The following is a 12,518-nucleotide window of genomic DNA, read 5'->3' on the forward strand; positions in this document are numbered from 1 at the left end:
AGCATAAAAATATCTGAAAAAGGAATGTTACCCGAAGAAACAAAGACTTTTTTTTTTAAAAAAAAGAAACACTGCTCAGAAAAAAAAGTTTTAGTCAGAAGATGCGTTTATCATTTATTTACCTCCTTTTAAATAAAATGTTATTTTAAAAAAACCCTTTGGTTTGTATCTGCTTCTAAATGAGTACAACTAAAAACTCTGGCTAATTAATCCAGCCCAGTAAGTATGATTGCTTATTACTGTTTCACTTTTTTCTTTACATTTTTTATTTATTTTATTTTTTTATCCCACCTTTATTATTTTTATAAATGAATATACTGATGAATATACTGTACTTAATACAGTTAGTCCTTGACTTACGTCTTCAATTGAGCCCAACATTTCTGTTGGTAAGTGAGATGTTTATTAAGTGAATTTTGCCCAATTTTACAATCTTCCTTGCATCACAATTGTTAAATGAATCACTGCCGTGGTTAAGATAGTAACATGGTTGTTAAGTGAATCTGGCTTCCTCCTTAACTTTGCTTGTCAGGAGGTCGCAAAAGATGATCACATGACCCTGGGACACTGCAACCGTCATAAATACGAGTCAGTTGTCAAGCGTCTGAATTTTGATCATGTGACCATGGGGATGCTGCAATGGTTGTAAGTGTGAAAAATGGTCATAAGTCACTTTTTTCAGTGCCGTTGTAATTTCAAATGTTCACTAAATGAATTGTTGTAAGTTGAGGACTATCTGAATTTCTTCCTCCTCCTATTTTCTCAACAAAAGCCCTGTGATGTGGCTTGGGCTGATAGAGAGTGACTGGCCCAAAGTTACCCAACTGGTGTTCAAATCTAAGACTGGACTAGAACTCACCATCTCCTGGTTTCTAGGCCAGCATCTTAACCATTACACCAAACTGGTATGGGGTTAAGATGCTGGCCTAGAAACCAGGAGATGGTGAATTCTAGTCCAATCTTACATATGAACACCAGCTGAGTAACTTTGGGCCAATCACCCCCTGTCAGCACAACCTGGGTGTAGTGCAGCCCAACTGGTGTAGTGCAATAACTGTACTATTTTATAACTTTTTCTTTTCCCAACTTCATATTATCAACTAACAACCTCACTGCCAACCCACCTGCTGAAAAAGGAAACACACGCATTAACTTAACATCTCTGAGAGTATTACCAGCAAAAGCTTCTAAAGGTTGTGATACTTAAATCATCCATGTGCATTGTTTATTCCATTGCAGATTGGGAAAAGCAGACTTTTCTTTATTGGGATCTTTTTCTAGCCTCAATTAAGGCAGAACAACAAGACATGAGAATCTGCAACATCGTGACCTCATCTCCTTCCCATTTGCTTGGTTTCCTGTTTTTTAAATTGAGGAAGATCAGTGCATATGTCAAAGGTGAGGACTGCAGTAAATTTGATAATGGTAGCACCCTGTTGCCCCATGGCAGGGAATGAATAATTTTTACTTATCTATATAATCTTGGCACCAATGAAGACTACTTATAGATAACTTGCTAGGAAATTGCCATTGTGATTATTATGGTGTTTCACGTCCTCCTATCTGAGGACATACTGACATGCTATTCATTGACATGGTGGGGGCCTGACAGTTGCAGACACTGTATTTCAGTATATCAATTCCAACAGGAGGGATGAAACTCTAGAGAGATGTGTGAGATGTCAAAATGTCCCCTATTAGTCACACTGAGAGGCTCACTGGTTGAAGCATGCCTCTTTCCTTGCTGCTCAAACTAAAGCAATACATTCTGTAGGAAAGATGATAGATACTCAACCAGCAGCATCTATGACCATTAATAATACATGCTTTGGAAAAGCTAAAGCAGCCATGACCACAATGACTGATGGTCTTTTCCATCTGGATGTGGTAAGGGGTTGATAAAATACAATGCTTAGATTTTCTCTCTTTTCTATATGATACACTTTCAATATAGGGAAAAAAAAACAGGCAGAGGTGAATTATCCATTAACCAGACTGCTCAATATAGGATGTACATTACAGAATCTATTTTTATATAGATTCAACTGCAAAACTAGTACATAAAGAATTTCAGTACTAGTTTTGCAGTTGAATCTATATAAAAATAGATTCTGAGATTTATGGAAGTGCGTTGGAATGTCTTTCTTACATAAAAGAGAAAACCAAAAAGATGTTCCAATCTTACACGGACTGGTGAACCATGATTTCTACAAGGAAGGCATAGAACAGTGGTATCATTATGTTGGAATTTATTGAAATCTTACAGGTTTGGCTCAGAAATCACTTTAAAGAGAAACTGATTTTCCCTGGTGATTTATGTGTTGAGTACAATAAGGATTTAAGTTAACTGTTAAATAAGCAGTAAACGCTGGCCTTAGTTTTTTTTTTTAAAGTTCATTAAAACTAGAATTAGTATTAGAATTAAGCAGTTTGTTATTTGCAACCAGCTCTAAAATCTCATTGATGCACTAAGAAGCTCTAGGCTTAAAGAAGACGCAGTGAAAGGTACCCCCTCCCCTATTGTCCAGTGGTGGGATTCAAATATGTGAACAACCAGTTCTCTGTGGGGGATGCTGCTTCTGGAAGTCCGTTCTGGGCCTGGGCAACAAAAAATTAGCTACCGGTTCTGCCTAACTGGTGCAAACCGGCTGAATCCCACCACTGCTACTGTCTGTTATTAACTATAAACATTCTAAAATTCTGCTATTGTTACCTCTAAAACTGCTATACAATCTTTTTACACTCACACACTCCCATATACATATAAAATCCTGCTTGTTTCTGTCTAGACAGGGTTATTAACTTGGTATGTCAAAGTTAATGGTCAAAAAAGGCAAATTGGGAGCACAACTGAAATTCCAAAAGGATATTTGATGCTTTGCTGTAGCCCCTGTCTTGACCCTTTTCATCAAACCTCTGGTCCTAGATATTTTTCTACAGTAGGCTGCCTTTCTTAGGACTAGTTTTTTGTCACCTTGTTGTTTCAGTTCCAGAAAAAAGTGGAAATGTAAAGTTATCATCCTTTCTCACCGAGAAAAACACCATAAAATCTATTTTGTGAAGGGTTGCATAGTGGAATTAATATTAATAAATCCAACTGTCAAAACAAACTACAGCTTAGCAGGGCTATAAAAATAATTTTAAAGATAATTATTTTAATGTAATAATGCTATAATTAAAATAGCATTACTGAACAATTATGCTCATTAGAATAATGATTATAATACAAAGGTTGTTAATATTTTAATAGCACTTTCCGTGTGCAAAATTCATATCTCTTTCATCCAACATATGCAATGTATTTGCATCTAGAATCACTTTAGATAAATAGAAATAGCAAATGTAAGATCCATAATTACTGTAAACAAAGGGTTGTAATCAGATGTTTATGAATATAACTGGCAAATCTTTCCAGATTCCTGCCTTATATGACTTTAATCTGATTTTCATTTTTAAAGAATATTAATAATAACCCCCCCAGTGTGGGGCTACCTTGATGTGGGGGTTATGTGTTGTGAGAAAGATGAAAGCTATGCCAGAGTTTCAGCCATACTAGACAGGTCTAATCAGAAAAGCCAGATGAAGAGGTTCTCTCTCATAAATTATATGCTGAGACATAATTTACAGAAACCCATACCAGCTTGGTGGTCACCTGAGTCAACAAGGACCACATTAGGTGTTCGAGTTCCTGGAAATTTGGTGAAAAATGGGCTACAGGACTCAGGACTGTTGGCAGACCAACCAGAACCAGCAGCTGCAGGACTACTGGAAGAAAATTGTTTTCACTGTCGCAAATATATGCACCTGAAAACAAAGAAACAATATGTTATTAAAATCAAGTCCGATGACAAAAGGATATTTGAAAAGAATGCACCAGTTCTGGAAAGAACAACCTCCAGAATCAGAAATAACAGAACAGAAGTTAGCAGTTCAACATGGATTTATAATATGAAATGTATTATTCATAGAAGAAGTAGAAGAATTGCGAAGGTCTAGCCAGGGCAAAAAAATTCAAAGCCTAGTCAGAAGTAATTCAAACCATAAAGGCAAACCAGGGGAAGTTGGAAGCTGAAATAAAAGAACTTGTAATAACAGCAGAAGTAGTGGAGAAAAGGGCAAGGAAGTTCAAGAATTAATCCACACAAGATGAAGGTGAAATATCTGACTGGTGTGCACCCATCCATTGCCAAGCAGTTAAACAACATACGTGATGGAAGTAAAAATTGAAGATTGGTTAACACCTGGCAAAACCTATCTGATAATGAAAGATCCAACAAAAGGGGACGCCCTAGGCTGCTATAACTGCTTACCAACAATTTTCAGATTGCTAATTGATGTGGTAGCTGATGCAGACCAACAGCTTCTAGTTCAGAAATGTCAAACTCGCGACATCATGTGACATCGCACAACGTTTCGGCACTGTTTTGCCATTGCCGGCAATGGGGTGGGCGTGGCTTCCGCATGACGTGTCCGGCCCACAGGCTGGCAGTTTGACACCCCAGTTCTAGTTGAAAACAAGCTCTTTCCACCTGAGAAGAAAGGAAATTGTTCAAACAGCAAACAGACAGAAGATCAGCTCTGTTGACAACATGATTTTGGACAAGTGCAAGAGAAGGAAGAATAACATGATTGTCATGCCCTCAGAGTCAGTCGTAGCTGCAAAACAAGCTGCTTCAGGCATTCATCCTGCCCCCTTTTCTCCTGGGATCTCTGCACCTCGCCATAGTGTGTGACTTGCAAGCAAGGAGCAAGATATTGAACTGACAAGCAAAGCTTAAAAAAAGATTGGAAACCTGTGTGTACATTTAGAAGGGAGAGAAGTTAAACCTCACATTAAGTTTTCCCTTGCTAGAAGCAACTTGAGCATCTGGTTTCATGTTCTGCGACTCTTGTCTAGAATCCAGTTATTTATGACTCCAGCTTGTGAACAGACTAAGACATTGTCTCTCCTTTGACTTAGCATTGTATACCTTTGGCTTGACCTTGGGCTGATTGACTTGGAATTTAATTTGCCTTTGTCCAGCTAAGCTCTTATCTGCAAGTAATTCTTGTTTCTCATCTTTTGCCTTTTTTTTCTAGCTCTCGCCTGCTACATTTTGCTATTGGAACTTGTTGCAACAAATTCTACCTTTGGCCCTTTGTGTGTTCAAGAACTGTGTCTGGATCCTGAAGTGGTGCTAAGAAAGCCACTGCCTGAATATGAATGTTGCTTGAATTGATTACAAGAAGGTACCAGACTCCCTACTACATAGTGGGATAAGCCAATGCCTATAAATAACAGGAGTTAGTAGAAACATCAGTAGATTTGTGCAAAGATCAGTGACACAATGGAAAATAAAGTTGCTGGTCAATGATGATAGACTGGGAGAGGTTAATATCAAGAGAGGAATCTTTCAAATAGATTCACTATCACCACTACTATTTGTCATTGCATAGACTCCTCTGTTAACATTGTCGAAGAAATCAGTTCATGGCTATCAAACATCAAAAACAATTACCAGGTTATCCTACCTTTTTTACATGGATAATTTGAAACAGTAAACATTTCAAGCCAAAACCGAAAAATCCAGTTGCCATGATTCAACTTACAGACCATCTGAAATAGAATCGCTTCTCAATAGGGTCTGTATATATGGCCAACATTTTGCAATGGAGTTTGGACTGGAAAATTTGTGTCACCCTTATGCCATAAATAGGAGGAAAATATTGAAAACTGAAGGAATCAATATGCCCTATGGAAATAATATTAAGAGTCTGAATGAAAATCACCACAAATACCTGGGCATCCTTCAGCATAAGAACATAAAGTCAAGAGGAAGATTAAAAGTGAATGCATCATAAAAGTGAAGATCTTAAAATCCCAAATCACTGGAGCAAATACCATCAAAGCAATTAGAGAGGACCGCTGGTTTGAAAGAAGGGTCAAAGAGGCCATCTATATCAAAACTGAACAGCCCTCTCTCAACAGAGGGGGAGGGATCCAATATCATCTATCTCCAGTCCACAACACAGTCCTTTCAACAGTTCCAAGAAGGCTCCACACCCATTTGCACTACTCAGATGACCCGAAGACACACATATAAGCCTCCAGGTAGCATTAACAACTAGCTAAAAGAATGCAAATGAACAGCTGTCTGCAGGAGTATAAATCTTTCCATTCCCTACCATCCAATCAGAGCTGAAGAAGCTTCTTGGTTGAGAAGCAAAACGTCTTCAAAGAAAAACAAGAAAGTCCAGTTGCCTTGTAAAAAAGCATCTTTGGGACAAACAATTGAAAAAGAAAGGGCATTGGAAGAATATCTGAAGGAAAATGAAGAAGATGTACTGTAGCTAGTATACCATGAAAGCTTACTGAGTATTGGAGAAACCAATCTGGCCTGCAAAAAAGACCAAATGAAGAATAGAATTGAAACATGCCAAGGCAAATTATTACATGGCCAGTACATAACACTCCAGACTTAACAATTTCAAACATCTGGATAGTGGATGAGGCAGTACCTAGAGAAAGCAGAATAGAAGATAAAGAACCATAGAAGATAACAAAATACAAATACCTGCAAATAGAAATGGAATGACTATGGCACAAGAAAAAAAAGATAGTACAAATAGCAATAGGTGCCTTGGCCACAATCCCAAAACAACTGGAGCACCATTTGAACACCATTGGCATTGACAAATTCACCATCAGTCAATTGCAAAAGGAAGCTTTAGTCAGAAGAGCTTACATTCTGCTACATTACTTTTAACACCATCAAACATCCACATCTGTCTATCCCAGGTCCTCGGGAAGGACTTGATAGGTGGACAAAAATGCCAAATCCAGTCTAAACATCTGGGTGACTATGCAATGAACCATAATAAGTTTGTAAGTTTTGAAACCTATTTTCAGAAATCCCTCTAGGACTACGCTAACATTCCAATAAAAGAAAAAACAGAAATGGCAGCAGTCCAGTGCTTACATCATGTTCAGTTGTGCCCAGAAAAACAGAGAAAAGAAACAAAAATAAAGGAAATATAGGGAATATAAAATGATGGGGTAGTCAACCTGAACAGTTGTCTTTTGATAAATGAGTGTTTACTTTTTGACCATGCCCATAGTGCGAACCATTTTATAAAAATGTTTTAAATGTTAGGTTTAAAATTAAGATGGGCAAACTTGTTGGGCTGTGACCATTTTTAAGTGTTAAATTACAGCAGCATGGTTGTGATATGGGTTACTGTCATTATATTTCAAGAGTAGAATATTTCCAGAAAAATGGGAGCAGCATGGGGACCCTTCTGGTTAGATAGAATAATCCATTTCAAAACCAAAACAATTGTTTAAAATGTGAAGTGGGGCGTTTTAAGCTTGACAAGTTTTGAAACCAAACATTTTTGTAATGTGAATTCTCCCCTCAAGAAGCCAAAATTGTGATCTCACCAATTTCCATTATATCAATACCACATTCTCTAAGACTGAGAGGCATTTTTTTTAAAAAGTCTCTACTACTACCAATTCCTATGGAGAAACAGTCTAGACAGGTCAGAAAAGTTGGGGGAAATGCCTGCTTGACAGCTGTCAGAGAAGACCAATAAAACAAAGACATAATCTGAACAGCTTTAATAGTAGTGAGATATGGTGAAATTGGAACTTAAACTCCTGGAAGGAAGTTCCATTGCACATTATGATATGCAAGATTGATTTTGTTTTCCTCTGGTTCAGTGGGATATGTTAAGGAGAATTAATATGGGTTGAGAATCCCATGTAATCCCATGGTTATGGAATCTGTTGTCACAGAACTCTTCTACCAGATTTTTAATATTTAAACATCCAGTTTTCTAAAGGGAATCTTAATTCAATTTCTAGTAACTTAGAAAATCCCAAAGCAGTTATTAGAACTTTCAGCTTTCTAGTTCACCACAAATTAAAATTCCATCAGAAAGAGCACTGGCATCAGGCATTGCAACCAGTCGCTTCCTCCAGAAAATGATTTATTAACTAGAGTTCAGCTGCTTTGTGCTTTTGTTACAGTTGACAAAAGGCATGTTTAAGCATGTTAAATTGGCTTAATGTGGTAAACAGAAGTGATGGCCAGGAAAGGTTGAACTTGCTGCCAATGCATGCTATTTCTTTGTACTGGATGTAAGGAATAGTTAATCTGACCTAAAAGAGAAGAAACATATGCTCTAGCAGATAAGGTGCTTGAAATGAATGGATGTGTCTGCTATTGTTCAGCATTCTTTGATATGTAATCAGGAAAAAGTGGATTCTTTTTCCTGATTACAAAAAAACAAAACCGCAAAACCAAAAAGTAGAATCAGATGGAATAAGAGGAAAACTACAAGATTCTCCATTATCCAAAGAATCAAGAAACTGATATCCAAAGACTTGGCTTCTGCACAGTGAGAACTAAACGGAAAAATGAGGGGGGGGGGAATGATATCACATTATGTGATGTTGTTTCAGAGTCATGTGTACAATTTGCCCTTCATGGAAATGTGATCATCAGAAACATCTGGAATCAGGCAGTATAAAATAATCTCACCACCAATCCAGCTCAGAGAGGATGTTGGTTTTTTGTTCTAGCCAACGCAGGGGAAGATAAAGGGTAGCAGGTAAAATTCTTGCTAAGTATCCCTCTTAGTGTAACTTACTTTTGAAAATGAATTGAGAAGATCACAAAAATATACTGCGTTCTAATAACAGCAAGAGAGTTTCTGTAGAGATTCCTCTGTTTGCTTCTTTTGGACTGCTCCGTCCAGCCTGTTTCCCGCCTCAACTCCGGTTTAGGCTGAAGGTTGGAAGGGCAACTGTACTTAAGTTTACCCGAATGTGAGTACAGGACTTTGCTTGACGCAAATAAAGTCGGAACCCAGAATGTGCTTATTTCAAGTGGACACAAAACCAATTGCCTTTCACACCTGATACCTGAAGCTGGAGCTGGAGAGCACTGAAGTTGCATTTGTGCCCTACTCTCTCTCCAGCTGTGTATCCTAATTTGAACTGGGATGTAGTCAGTTGAGGACAGGCCCCAATGACGTGTTAGTGAGCCAGGGGCATTTTTGCTGTGGAAGGAGAAGGGCCAGCATTCATTTCACCCCAGAAGCATGTTTCTGGACCCTTTGAAACCAGAATGGTTTAGTCCAGGGGTCCAGGCTGCAGAAGAGGCGGGTGAACATGTGAACATTTGCACATGCGCAGGAGCTAGGTTGAATGCATGAAACCATTCCCCTCCTCCCACTGCTGCTGCTGCCAGTCTGTGGAGCCAGAAAGGTTGGGGATCGCTGATTTAGCCTCTTTCTGCTTCTTCTTGGACAGTTTGGTTTTAAAAACAAATCTCAGAAGTCTCATATTTTTCAAAATGTTTCTATTTAGCCCTTTGATGCTTCTGTGGACATTTGCTATCCTCTGATATCTATGCTTGGTTTTAAACACACTGCAGCTAATGAGAACGAAACCTTAGAATTACTTGTGTGACTCTATTACGTATTTTGTTGAATCCAGAAAAGGATATAACTTATTCTGATTTATCCCCAGATCTCTTTAATGCAAAAATCCAGCTACAAATCTCTGTTTAAATCCATGAAAAGGATTTGATCATTTCAGAGAGCAAAAACATTGTGAATGAACTAGGCCTTAATGTATGGCCAGTATCCTTCATAATCACAGGCCATTATCATTTTACAGACTGATATTAACAGGAATGGCAAAACCTATTAAAGCTGAAAAAAGCCATTCGCTTCTGTCTATCTCATGATCAAAAGAATAAAGCCTGTTGCTCTCAGCAGTCAGTTATCAGTTTCCATTTGCCCAGAACCAAAGACAGCTCAAGGCAAAGTCCATATTTAACTTTTGCATTTTAAATAGATCTTATCGTTTCACATTTGCAACTCAATTCTGCTATGTACTTGAGAGCTGCAGGTAGGTTGTAAATAATAGAGAATATTATTTTTTAAAAATTCTTTATGGATAGAATGGCAGACGTTGCCCAAGACACCTCTCACCCAGAGACTTTTACAAGCCTGCTCAGAGGCTATTAATAAGTGAAAAAAGCTGGTAGGTGATGCCTGCTTTGCTGGTCAGAGCCAAGTTGGAATGTGTAGATAATTTGAGGACATTTATTCCAAAAGACTAAAGTTGGATGGTGAAGATTTGTTCTCCAAGCTTGTGGGTTGATTTACAAATGCTTCATTACCAGACTAGGTAACATCAGCGGAGTTTAGGGGATGTCAGTGTGAGTGTTCTTCTGTTTATAAGGGCTTCGTGTGGTCAGACTAAAGTTTAATACATATTACAATAAATAAAACATAGCAAGGATGACCTTACACATTCCCATTCTCTTTTTCCATTATTGGTTAAGAGAAAAATCAAGTGTCAAGTAGCAATATAGGCAAGGCATTTTTTTTTAATTACACAAAAAGAATCTGCATGAATCTGCATGTTATACACTGAGACTTAGTTAGGCAGACCATCTCTAGAGATAATACCTACATCTGTTGGCTGCAGCTATGAAGCAACTATTGCTCAGCTCAATGGTTTTTGCCCAGTGTCTTTAGAAATTGCGCCTTCAGACTGGAGTGTAATGTGTCCTCCTTTCCAAGTAGTTATGCATTGGAACTTCAACTCTACCTCTTCATGTTACAGCGTGGAAAACAAGACCGTGGGTGACAACTGCTCTGTAGCTATTCTGAAGTTTTCTTTGCATTTCTTGGGAATAAATTTGCTTTTGGGGTAATAGTTTCAGTGAAACTGGCGAAGTCATATTTTGATGCTTTGACATGCTAAAGATGTAAATTAACAGAATTAATCAGGACCAGGGTCAGTAATTTGGTAAGAGCAATATGAATTTATTTGCATATGAGATACCCCTATCCCTAAACCACCCCATGGAATATTTAAACCCAATGTTCTTTTTCTGTTCTGGAGGTGAAAAGAGTGAGGCTGACCTGCTGTACCCACTTCTTTATTTTGGAAATGAGTAGGGTGAGGTGGAACTAGATTTTTTTTTTTTTTGCTCATTCTTTGATCTCGGTACAGAGCAATCTGAGAAAATGAGTAATTACATGAAAGAACGTTCAATCACTTGAAGGACCTTTGCATCCAGGACTTTGTTTTATTCTGAAATTTTCTTCGGGGAGGAGAGGAATAAGAGTGTTCTAACATTGCTTGTTTGTTATTTTTTGTTTTTGAACAGTGAAGCTCTGAAGATAAGAACAGATTTTTTTCCCCTCTCTCTCTATCTTTAGCTCGCTTTGTTTTTCTCAGCTTCCCAGCTGGCAAGCCTGGCATTGTGACATGATATGTCAGGTTGTATCAGTCACATTGTTCTACATGACATCACAGATCAGGAGGGGATGTGGCTGATGAAAGGTGATCATGTCACTTCACAATACAAGATTACAGCTGGGGAATGGAGAATGCTTTCTTGGAGCTATTGCTAAAGAGACCAAAGATTTATTTGTGTGTGTGTGTATCTGTACATACACAGAAGAATGAGTAACTACAACCCTTCTTCCCTTGTTTTACCTTTGAAAGTTTTGTCAGCTTGTCTTGCTCAAATGATATTTAGTTCAAGAGTTTTCAATCCTCTTCCAGAAATTCTGAGGGCTTAGAGTGCTGTGTTTGTGGGTGTATATTTCTAAAACACAGATACCAATCAACCGAATTCAAGATTTTTGCAGTCAGTATGGCAGCCCAGTCCAAAGCAAAAGAAGCAGCCGTCAGAAATCAGACACACTCTGCAGACTAACACTTGGTAGAAGAGCAATGAAAATGCATTAGGTTGCATCTATATCTACAAAGATCAGAATCATGCAAAGAAGCAGTTTTTGTGACACTCTATGGAAGCAAAAGTTGGGCAGAGAAGCAGAGTAGAAAAAGTCTTGATGCTTTTAAAGTTTGTCATTGGAAGAGAATCCCAAGACTGCCATGGAAAGCAAAGAAAACAAAAACATGGAGCCAGAATGATCACTCAAGCCAGAAATCAAATGATAGAAAGACCTAGTTCTCTGGAGAAGTGTATAATACTAGGAAAGGCAGAAGGAAAGAGAAGAAGAGGCAGCCAGGGTAGTTTCAATTATAATGGTGCTATGTATGCTGCTGGAACATCTGAAGGACTAGGTTGGGGATAGAATGTCATGAGGACAAGCTATCTGTAGATTGTAACCAACACCCACACAATAGCACATAATAAAAGGTTGTGGAGAGTGTGGTTGCGCGGCAGCTCCCCCGACACCTGGAGGAAACGGTCTATCTAGACCCGCTCCAGTCGGGCTTCAGGCCGGGATACAGCACGGAAACGGCATTGGTCACATTGGTGAATGATCTCTGGAGGGCCCAGGACAGGGGTTGTTCCTCTGTCCTAGTTCTTTTGGACCTCTCAGCGGCTTTTGATACGGTGGACCACGGTATCATGCTGCGGCGTTTGGCTGAGTTGGGAGTGGGAGGCACGGTTATGCGGTGGTTCTCCTCCTTCCTCACCGACCGCTCGCAGTCTGTATTGGCAGGGGGGCAGAGGTCGGCCCCAAGGCCCCTAACT

This window comes from Protobothrops mucrosquamatus, unplaced genomic scaffold (genome assembly GCF_001527695.2).
Source record: "Protobothrops mucrosquamatus isolate PMUCROS unplaced genomic scaffold, P.Mucros_1.0 scaffold1172, whole genome shotgun sequence".
Lineage (NCBI taxonomy): Eukaryota > Metazoa > Chordata > Lepidosauria > Squamata > Viperidae > Protobothrops > Protobothrops mucrosquamatus.